The sequence below is a fragment of the Lycium barbarum genome, chromosome 6, assembly GCF_019175385.1.
Source record: "Lycium barbarum isolate Lr01 chromosome 6, ASM1917538v2, whole genome shotgun sequence".
Lineage (NCBI taxonomy): Eukaryota > Viridiplantae > Streptophyta > Magnoliopsida > Solanales > Solanaceae > Lycium > Lycium barbarum.
The window spans coordinates 49,053,387-49,065,011 of record NC_083342.1 but is presented as its reverse complement, the minus strand read 5'-3'; the positions used below and the strand labels follow the sequence as shown (position 1 = coordinate 49,065,011).

Sequence of the window (11,625 nt, the reverse complement as noted above, 5' to 3'; positions counted from 1 at the left end):
ATATCAAAATTTGCTTACTTTAAAAAATATGTAAGGAATGCATAGGGTACAGAAGAATATGGTCGCCCACCCGTCGATGGCGCCATAACACAGCATAACACCAGAAAGTTTCAAATCTCCGTATCCCCGTCACATATCACATCACAACATAACGCCATACACAGCATAACACCAAATATAGGTGGAACCCGACCCTCTTTTGCGAGTAGCTCGGTGAACCATAAACACAGCATAACTCCGGAGTATATCAAAATGCGCACGACAACAGAACCGGCCCGGGACTCGGCGAAAGGAATAACAGAATGCACGAGTAGAGTCGTGAGTAGTCATGTGCATAAAATCATTATCATAAATTCAAACATAAGTAAAATGATCATATTTGAAATCGGAATAATAATCATACCAAATTCTTTCAAAGATTCTCTGAATTACATAAAGGAAAGTCGCGGGACCCACGGACGGGTATTTACCCAAGTCGGGCCCGCCTATGAAAAACATACGTATCATACATAATGCAAACTTTTATAAAAATATTGGAGTAATCCGAGCATTTATGTGAAATGTATGGCATTCAGAAATTCCGAAGTTCTTTAAAGTGAAACCTTTTTGCGCAAAGTTTGGAAAGCGATTATTTCAAATACATAAAGGTTCATATTTCATCAAATCATACATAAGAGTGCCAAGGAACATATATAGATCATATCATGCTCGGATTTCGGATTTGGAATTTCCTTAAGGCTCTAATCTAGCCTATGTAAAACTAAGACATGCCAAAAAGAAGGGAGGTTGCTTTACATACCTCGTACGCACTCCAAGATGGCCAATATAAAGTAAATTCCAATCTACGCCTCGGGCTCCCCAAGGTCTACAAATATGCCAACGAATATCCAATATTAAACATAGGCACTTTAGCCATTTATTCCAACTAACATTAAATTCTACAGAAAACTCGGCAGCATTTCCCCTATAAATAGGTCATCCCGAGAATTTAACTCGCTCAAAATCAACAACAACAACCACAATAACCAACCTAGCAACATCGATAATCAATTCGAAAGGCAAAATAATAATAGTAGCTCTCTTTTACACCATTCGACAACTTTCCAATTATTCAATTCAATGGCTTACTTTCAAGCCACAATATCGTTCGTACATTCGATTATTAACCCAAACCCATACTAACAACATTCAAGAACATTCTAAACAATTCACATAATTTTTCCAACAATCCACAATTTCTCCAAATTTTTGGCCGAAAACAGCCCCTACCCGTGAGCAGCCCACTGGGCACACTTTCGACTTTCAATTCATGTTTTGTATCACAATTCACAATATAACGATACCATTTTCATAAAATATACAAATTACATCAACGCACAATAACCCTCAAATCAGCCCGTACAATCTCAACATCAATCTTAAGTCATTAAATGCTCAATTCCAAACTAAAATTCGTAACGACGACACGAAAGCGCTTAAGCGATAATAATGCGATATTCGGCATAATCTATGACTCACATTCATTCACACTACACATATTCATATGTTAATGGTTCTCATATATAAGGATTGCATTAAATGCACAAAGTTCTCCAAATCAGTCCGCAACGCTTACTATATCAATTCGGGACATTTAACTCTCATTTCCAACATACAAATCATCACAACAACCATTACGACGCTAAGCGATATTAATTCATTCTTTGCTACCATTTGGAGGCTATATACACGGCTACACTACACATATACATGTATCGATGATTTTTATTCTCTTCTCCACTCTACGACAATCAATATGCTACAAGCAATTAATTCATCAACCCAATACCACACCACACACATATACTTCACACGGTCAACACACCCAACACAAGACCCAACTTCAACATTCCATATTTCATGATTTTTATCCATTTTAGCATACTACAATATGCATACAACATTTATAACTCCAAAAACAAGATTAGAACTCACCTTTATTCTTCAATCCACCAATAGGCTAGGGTTTGTAAATGGGCAAAATGAGTGGTTGAATGACCCAAACAATACTTCCACGCTACTTAGGGACCTCCAAATAGTGGGTTTATACCAAAGAAATAATTTTAGAGAGGCAAAAATGGGACTTGATTTTTCTTGGTTGTGGCTGAGAACCATGGGGGAGTGGAGGCTCTCCAAGTCTTGTTATTTTTCTCTAAGTGTAGAAGTGGGAAATGAGAAAGATGACTTAGTCTTTTTTTTTTTTTTGTATCCACAAATATCTCCCTTTGTTTATGGCCCACACATGTGTTGGACCAATTAAAATTGGCCACACAATGTGTGGGACCATTTCAAGTCCACACGGCCACCATGGCTTTTGGTGCAAGACTTTTAAATTCCATTTTTATGAATTGTGGTCCCAATTTTTCCTAAGTGTCCAATGCCATCAATTTCATATTCAACTTATGTCTCAAAATAAAATCAAATGGTCAAAAGTCCCGACGTCAAATCCCGGAATAGTCTTGGCCCTTAATTGTCATAGTTAATCCGGGTTGTCCCAATGTATAAAAATACGGTACGTAACATCCTCCCCCCCTTAGGAACATTCGTCCTCGAATGTTGGATTAATGCTACTAATCTTACTCAAATTCGGGAGAGTTTCTTTTATAGCCATCATATACAAATCGATCACAAATCAACATAATCAAACAAAGAATTTGGATTACCTGAAGGTGCCGAAAATAGGTGAGGATTTTTTTTTTCATCATCTGCTCCTCAGCCTTCCAGGTTAATTCCTCGCGGTTATTATTATTCTGCCACAGTACTTTAACAGAAGCCACATCTTTATTCCGCAACTTTCTTACCTGACGATCCAATATGGCTATAGGTTGCTCTTCATAAAATAGCTCCTCGGTGACCTGTATATCGTTTGTAGGAAAAATTCTGGAAGGGTCACCAATATATTTACGAAGCATAGGAACATGGGATACCGGGTGTACCGCTCCCAAATCAGCTGGCAAATCCAATTCATAGGCCACCTTGCCTATTTTGCGAACAATCTGATAAGGCCCAATATATCTCGGACTGAGCTTTCCTTTCTTGCCAAATCTCATAACGCCTTTCATAGGTGACTCTTTCAGAAATACCCAATCGCTAATCTGGAACTCTAACGGTCGACGTCGTTTATCAGCATAAGATTTCTGTCGACTCGGGGCCGCTAATAGTCGCTCTCGAATCAGTTTCACTTTATCGACTGCTTGCTGGATCACATCTGGACCAATTAACTGAATCTCACTCACGTCAAACCAACCAATCGGAGATCTGCTTTTCCTGCCATACAAAGCCTCATATGGTGCCATCTGAATACTGGAGTGATAACGATTTTTATTATAAATAAATTCACTTAGCGACAATGATCACCCCAACAACCTCTAAAATCAATAACACAGGCCCATAGCATATCTTCCGGTATCTGAATAGCACACTCGGCCTGTCCGTCGGACTGAGGATGAAATATTGTGCTATGACCCATCTGAGTCTCCAGTCCTTCCTGGGACGATCTTCAGAAGTTAGCCGTAAACTGAGCACCTCAGTCGGTTATAATAGATATAGGAATCCCGTGAAGTCTTATTATCTCATTAATATACACTCTGTCATAACCTTCAGCCGAACAAGTAGTCCTGCCTGGAAGAAAATGGGCTGATTTCATTAATCTATCAACAATACTCCGAATAGAATCGTATCCGCGTTGAGTGCGCGGTAAGCCTATAATGAAGTTCATGCGAATCGTTCCTCGTTCCCAAACTGAAGTTTCTAATTCCTGAAGCAACCTGTCCGGCCCTTGATACTCGATCTTGACTTACTGACAATTTGGGCATTGGCCAGCGAACTCTGCAGTGTCCCTTTTTCATACCATCCCATCAGCATAAATATTTTAGATCATGATACATTTTTGTGGATTCAGAATGAACAGAATGTCGAACATTAAGTGCTTCGCCCATAATTGGTCATCACAGCCCTGCAACGTCAGGCACACATAATCTGCCTCCGTATAATAATATCCTTTTCAGACGAAATTTCAAACTAAGTCTTTTCTTTATCAAAGGTCGTATCTTTGTACTGTACAAGTATAGGATCCTCTTCTATAATCGACGATTCAGCAACTTCTCGAACAAAATCCCAATATCTCCAGAATCGACCAAACGGACTCTAAGGCTAGCTAACTGATAAATTTCCACGAACCAATTCTTTCTCATCAAACTGTACATCAGTCAAACTACCCATGGACTTACGGCTAAGTGCATTAGCTACCACATTGGCTTTTACGGGATGATATAGAATATCGACATCATAATCTTTCAATAATTCAAGCCATTTATGCCGCAGATTTAGCTCCCTTTTGCTTAAAAATGTACTGGGGCTCTTATGGTCCGTATAAATACCAGCGTAGACCCCATGTAAGTAATGCCGCCACATTCTCAAAACATGAATCGCCGCGGATAATTCCAAATTATGTATGGGATAATTTCCTTCGTGCGATTTGAACTGCCGGGGAGCTTAGGCCATAACTTGACTGTGCTGCACTAATTCATAATCTATCCCAATACCAAAAGCACCATAATAAGTAACATACCCGGCTGGCCCTTCGGGAAGAGCTAGACTGGAGTTGAAATTAATTTTTCCTCCAGTACTGGAAACTGCATTCACACGTACCGGTTCACTGAAATTTCACGGTCTTCTGAGTTAACTTCGTTAATAGTGCCGTAATAGAAGCAAAGTCCTTCACCACTTTTCTGTAATACCTGGCTAATCCCCAAAAACCGCGTATTTCGGTCTATGTCGAAGACCTAGGCCAACTTTTGATCGCTTCAATCTTCTGTGTGTCAATTGTTTCTATTTCTACTTATTTTACTTCACTTTCCTCCGCTCCCCCTCTTTTGGGGTTGTGCTTATACCGTATCCATGTTTTTCCTTTATAATCTATAACTTGATTACCTTCGTACGAGATATTAACAAAATTACGAAGTGATGAAATTCTCATTCATAAAGTACAAATCTTATCTAATAGCTGGCACTCGAATAATTTAATTAATATAGCAATTTATCCTTTAATAATCATATCCTTCCTTCATACCCGTTCCTTATCCGTCGTTCTATTTTCTCGATAGTCAAATTACTTAATATTCGCATGATTCATCATTTCATGCCATAGGTTTTTTTTTTCTTTTGCCCTGCATTATTACATTCCAGATCGTTTTTCGCAAGTAATTTCGTGCTTTGCCCGTCGTCTCTTTTAGAAGCTCTGCTTAATTACGTTTCTTACGGTGCACTTTTGCTAACACTTTGATCTCTTTACCTTCCACTCAATTATTCTCTTTTCCTTCCAAAATATCGTCGTATTAGCATCTTCCAATCTCAACCCATAGCAAAACCAATATCTGTTTATCTCGTAACATCTGTATCATACCTTTCACTTTGTCTCATAAATTCTATTCTGTTAATGTCTCCCATATATTATAACGCTGACTATTAAGGTTCACTAAGCGATCGACATAGTCATAAATGGGGAGTCCTATACATACATATATATATATATATATATCACTAGCATTTCTTTTACAAAGCGTCTTCAATCATCTGTTCAAACTCATTCTAATTCTGGAGCTGCGTTGCTCTTTCTCCCTTTTTCACTAATCTAATCCGTCTCAGCCCACGCGACCTTTATAAAGTTTCTAATCACTCCACATACTCTAATTTCCTTTTTGGTTACTCCAAATTTCCTATTTGTCTCTTATGTCCATATTTGCAAAATATTTTGTACATTTCCCGGGGGTCACCCATCCCAGAATTGCTCTGGCCCTGGCACGCTTAACCTTACAACTTTAATGCATTTAGACACGTTAAGGCCGGTATAATTGCATCAATTTCCCTGCACGACTTTTATCACGTAATTTAAGGCAAATCGGGGTCTTAACAACTTTCAAAACGTTCTCGTAGCGGGTCCCACCCCGATCTAGAGAGAATTCTTTTACTTTTCTGACTATATAGTCACCGTGTCGCCTCCTGTAAATCCTCAATATTTTTCTCCTCATGCATATACATATATAATTTTAAACAGCCCACAAATTTAAGTTTTTATTCCACAAATTCCATCTCCAATTAGTCGATGAAGGCTGATAAAATATTACTGTAAGGCATTCTCCAACCACCAGCAAAAGAACACTAAAATCCGACGAACATCGCGAAATCCGTTGGTACTTAATTCACATAATTACCTCCATATTTATACATATGTATATATATATATATATTTTTTTTTTGAGTCGTAAGTGAATCATTCAATTCCCAACTGCCTGTTATACATTTAGTATTCTTCAAATGAATCGAAACTTAATCGTTGGACATTTTTGCCTTTCACATAAGCTTTTCTGAAGCAACATGTGGTTGGAACATATTCTGATTCATTTAGATAAATTACGAATTTGCTACTCATATATGCTTTCTCGGAATAAAATTTCCCAATCAAGGATAATGCTTCTTACGAATGCCATGGAGGGTACCTCTTAACTTTAATCCAACATAACAGATTCACCCTATCGGTATCGACTTTCAAAACATGTTAAGAACTTATATCTCATTTTCTCTCTTTATATTTCTGGCAAAATTTGGGCAGAGGTTCCTCTGTATTTCTTACTATCCCAAAACCTGTACACAGGAAATACCGACCATGCCTCACAGGGCCAACACATATACGTATTTATATATCATATCGTAGCCACACAGGGCTAACAATTGCAAACAAAAGTACACAGATGTCGAGACTTACCTCACGTGCCCAACTCAAACGGCACCAGTGACATCTTCCTGTTTATTTTTCTTTTCAATCTTCAACTTTATATTTCCGTCATACTTCAAATAGCTTCCCCGACATACATCTTTCATACCATTTCTTACCTGTGTACGGTATAGCTTCCAATATCATCGGTCACTTTCTTACGTCGATACCGTCCTCAGCTGAAATTAAAGGTTAGCAGAAAAAGATTCATTTCCTACGGCTGGCTCTATCGCACGATCTAAGATTCAAAGAAAGGAAACATCCTAAATGCCCTGTAGCCTCCTGTTTATCGATGTGGTGCACAACACACTGATAAACAAGACTCTACTAGGCACGGCCTGTAGACATCCCAAGGACAAACCGCTCTGATACCACTTCTGTCACGACCCAGCCCCGTGGGCCGCGACTGATGCCCTACTTGGACACCCAAACGGACATACAAACTAAATAATCATTTTTAAACAGAGTTGAGAACGAATATTATCTTGCGCGATTGCGCGTACAAAACATTATATCAGAATCAGTAGAGGCGGCGGAATATACATCGCCGAACATATGCACATATATCAAAAAGCCGGCAAGGCTATCAAATATGTCAAAAGCCGACAAGGCTGTCAAATGGCACAACGGCCCAAAACGCATATACAAATGCACGCCGACAAGGCTGCCACAAACATATACAAAATGCACGCCGACGAGGCTGCCATAACGAATAGAGTCATGCAAACACATCCGTACAGAAGTAGGCAAACACACCCACAAATACGTCTACAGACCTCTAAACAGACAAACCGAATCATATGGCGGGACAGGGCCCCGCCGTGCCCCTGAACAAATACATATATACATGGCGAACGAATATATACCAAAATGTGTGCTCTGAAATGAGAAGAGCACTCCAAACAGCAGAAGAGGGTGTCCTAAATGGGTAGATCACCAAACTGTGCGTCTGTACCTGCGGGCATGAAACGCAGCCCCCGAAGAAAGGGGGTCAGTACGAAATATGTACTGAGTATGCAAAGCAGAATATACAGAAAGCAAATCTGAGACATAAACGAAATGGAAGTACCAAACATAAGTGCAAATCCAACATATCAAAATTTGCTTACTTTAAAAAATATGTAAGGAATGCATAGGGTACAGAAGAATATGGTCGCCCACCCGTCGATGGCGCCATAACACAGCATAACACCAGAAAGTTTCAAATCTCCGTATCCCCGTCACATATCACATCACAACATAACGCCATACACAGCATAACACCAAATATAGGTGGAACCCGACCCTCTTTTGCGAGTAGCTCGGTGAACCATAAACACAGCATAACTCCGGAGTATATCAAAATGCGCACGACAACAGAACCGGCCCGGGACTCGGCGAAAGGAATAACAGAATGCACGAGTAGAGTCGTGAGTAGTCATGTGCATAAAATCATTATCATAAATTCAAACATAAGTAAAATGATCATATTTGAAATCGGAATAATAATCATACCAAATTCTTTCAAAGATTCTCTGAATTACATAAAGGAAAGTCGCGGGACCCACGGACGGGTATTTACCCAAGTCGGGCCCGCCTATGAAAAACATACGTATCATACATAATGTAAACTTTTATAAAAATATTGGAGTAATCCGAGCATTTATGTGAAATGTATGGCATTCAGAAATTCCGAAGTTCTTTAAAGTGAAACCTTTTTGCGCAAAGTTTGGAAAGCGATTATTTCAAATACATAAAGGTTCATATTTCATCAAATCATACATAAGAGTGCCAAGGAACATATATAGATCATATCATGCTCGGATTTCGGATTTGGAATTTCCTTAAGGCTCTAATCTAGCCTATGTAAAACTAAGACATGCCAAAAAGAAGGGAGGTTGCTTTACATACCTCGTACGCACTCCAAGATGGCCAATATAAAGTAAATTCCAATCTACGCCTCGGGCTCCCCAAGGTCTACAAATATGCCAACGAATATCCAATATTAAACATAGGCACTTAAGCCATTTATTCCAACTAACATTAAATTCTACAGAAAACTCGGCAGCATTTCCCCTATAAATAGGTCATCCCGAGAATTTAACTCGCTCAAAATCAACAACAACAACCACAATAACCAACCTAGCAACATCGATAATCAATTCGAAAGGCAAAATAATAATAGTAGCTCTCTTTTACACCATTCGACAACTTTCCAATTATTCAATTCAATGGCTTACTTTCAAGCCACAATATCGTTCGTACATTCGATTATTAACCCAAACCCATACTAACAACATTCAAGAACATTCTAAACAATTCACATAATTTTTCCAACAATCCACAATTTCTCCAAATTTTTGGCCGAAAACAGCCCCTACCCGTGAGCAGCCCACTGGGCACACTTCCGACTTTCAATTCATGTTTTGTATCACAATTCACAATATAACGATACCATTTTCATAAAATATACAAATTACATCAACGCACAATAACCCTCAAATCAGCCCGTACAATCTCAACATCAATCTTAAGTCATTAAATGCTCAATTCCAAACTAAAATTCGTAACGACGACACGAAAGCGCTTAAGCGATAATAATGCGATATTCGGCATAATCTATGACTCACATTCATTCACACTACACATATTCATATGTTAATGGTTCTCATATATAAGGATTGCATTAAATGCACAAAGTTCTCCAAATCAGTCCGCAACGCTTACTATATCAATTCGGGACATTTAACTCTCATTTCCAACATACAAATCATCACAACAACCATTACGACGCTAAGCGATATTAATTCATTCTTTGCTACCATTTGGAGGCTATATACACGGCTACACTACACATATACATGTATCGATGATTTTTATTCTCTTCTCCACTCTACGACAATCAATATGCTACAAGCAATTAATTCATCAACCCAATACCACACCACACACATATACTTCACACGGTCAACACACCCAACACAAGACCCAACTTCAACATTCCATATTTCATGATTTTTATCCATTTTAGCATACTACAATATGCATACAACATTTATAACTCCAAAAACAAGATTAGAACTCACCTTTATTCTTCAATCCACCAATAGGCTAGGGTTTGTAAATGGGCAAAATGAGTGGTTGAATGACCCAAACAATACTTCCACGCTACTTAGGGACCTCCAAATAGTGGGTTTATACCAAAGAAATAATTTTAGAGAGGCAAAAATGGGACTTGATTTTTCTTGGTTGTGGCTGAGAACCATGGGGGAGTGGAGGCTCTCCAAGTCTTGTTATTTTTCTCTAAGTGTAGAAGTGGGAAATGAGAAAGATGACTTAGTCTTCCTTTTTTTTTTGTATCCACAAATATCTCCCTTTGTTTATGGCCCACACATGTGTTGGACCAATTAAAATTGGCCACACAATGTGTGGGACCATTTCAAGTCCACACGGCCACCATGGCTTTTGGTGCAAGACTTTTAAATTCCATTTTTATGAATTGTGGTCCCAATTTTTCCTAAGTGTCCAATGCCATCAATTTCATATTCAACTTATGTCTCAAAATAAAATCAAATGGTCAAAAGTCCCGACGTCAAATCCCGGAATAGTCTTGGCCCTTAATTGTCATAGTTAATCCGGGTTGTCCCAATGTATAAAAATACGGTACGTAACAAAGGGCTTCTAAATTCGTCTAAATCTAAGACAGTCTGCACTTATGGACAGTTTTCGGGTATTTACGTTAGTATTTTGAGACAACTCAAAGCATGAAAGTTGTAGCTCTTTGTAACCCCTTATCGGGAAACTCTGGCAAGGTATATTATTCCTTTTTCCCAGTGGGTGCAAGCTTCATCGAAAGGCTCTCCGCCTCGTGGCATTATTGGGTTTGCTTGCAAACAACACTTCTCCTCTCCCGCCCTGCTATTCCTTTATGGAATGAGCCTGTACCGTAATGCCTTAATCAGTTAGTTAAGGTTGTTCTAACTGTACTACATATACTGAATATTCTTGCTTCACTTCAGGAAATTCATTGATTTCACTATCAGGTTAGCTCACTGCCTCACACCACTCTTAAGAAATGGCATCGTACCCTAACCCTCTGGTACCTTTCCAACCATACAAAGTGGGGCTCCATGTGATCTACGTACAAAGAGTTATGATAGTTTTACTAAACTGCGCTTTGCAGGACCCGTCTGCCAAAATTTTTGAGTCTCTGACATATTGTGCGACTCAACCTGCGACTCACAGGTAAAACGTGTGATTTGCATGATGAGTCTCGAATTCTATTCGGCTTTAAAAAATCCCCGAACGTGAATATTTCCTAAAAACTTCATTCCACTTCATTTTGGTAGAATGTTTTAGAGGAAACAACCCTAAAACTTCTCCAAGACATCTAAGGTGAGTTCTTGATCAATTCCCATCAATTCTACACCCAAGATCATCTCTTCTTGACATTAAATCATCTCTCTACCTAGGTTCTTGAAAATTCAAGAGGAGGAAGAAGAGAGACGTGTGGAATTCGTCAAAAAGGTAAGACTTCTAAGTTTCCTGAGTTTATTGTTAAGTTTGTGTTAGAATAGCACATTCTGCTGGATTAGAATCCAATAGTAATTCATGGAAGGGTTGAAGGACACGTTTATAGGCTTAGAAAAAGCTCTAATTTTTGAAACGTCACGAAAGTTCGTAGAAACGAAAAAAGCCTTAATCTTTCTCATCTAAATCCATTATAAATTTATTATTGAACCTTGGGAATTCCTTTTTGGCTAGATTTTAGCAGGATTTAAGGTATGTCTCTTTTGAACATACTCTTTTGAAACGATTTATGTGACTTTTGTTGC

The 11,625-nt window shown here is 38.7% G+C and overlaps 1 long non-coding RNA gene across 1 annotated transcript; it reads right to left on the bottom strand.

Moving 5' to 3' along the window:
* Positions 1 to 376: 376 nt before the first annotated feature.
* Positions 377 to 8,838, bottom strand: LOC132599709 (uncharacterized). The gene is made up of 2 exons (XR_009566957.1): positions 8,702 to 8,838; positions 377 to 865 (listed from the first exon to the last, which is right to left on the bottom strand). It is a non-coding gene; the product is annotated as an uncharacterized LOC132599709 (long non-coding RNA).
* Positions 8,839 to 11,625: the final 2,787 nt, after the last annotated feature.